Below are 467 nucleotides of genomic sequence, written 5' to 3' on the forward strand. Positions count from 1 at the left end.
CCTTTTTTATCAATTTACTTTTACACTGAATCAGCCATGCAGTCTGAGAGCTTGAGGATTGCATGGGCACCTTTTGCCTTGTTAAATACCTGGTTAGTCAGACACACAAATTATAAATAAAGATTAGCTATTCGTCTTCCACAAAATGCTCCAAGGAGATTGCTTTGTTTACATAAGAATTTATTTACCTTTATATACTGGAGAACATGTGTAGGAGAGGTGTGTGTTTTAGTGAGTTTTTGATTTGTGGCTTTGAGTTTTTCCTTTCTTATATATATTCAGACATGTAAAAAAAAAAGGGTGGGTGGGGGGGGTTAAGGTTTTGCTATCTTTGTAAGTTTTTTTCTTCTTTTCTTTTCTATGTACATTTATATTTCACTAACCTTTATGTATATTATAGGTAGGGGCATATACCCTATAGAAGCACACATTATTATGTGTAAAATAGTTTATACATAGTAAACTTT

At 32.5% G+C, this 467-nt stretch overlaps 1 pseudogene; it reads left to right on the plus strand.

Moving 5' to 3' along the window:
• The window catches only part of LOC119594335, a 20,263-nt pseudogene that overhangs the window by 9,049 nt on the left and 10,747 nt on the right, over window positions 1-467 (plus strand).

This window comes from Penaeus monodon, chromosome 33 (genome assembly GCF_015228065.2).
Source record: "Penaeus monodon isolate SGIC_2016 chromosome 33, NSTDA_Pmon_1, whole genome shotgun sequence".
Lineage (NCBI taxonomy): Eukaryota > Metazoa > Arthropoda > Malacostraca > Decapoda > Penaeidae > Penaeus > Penaeus monodon.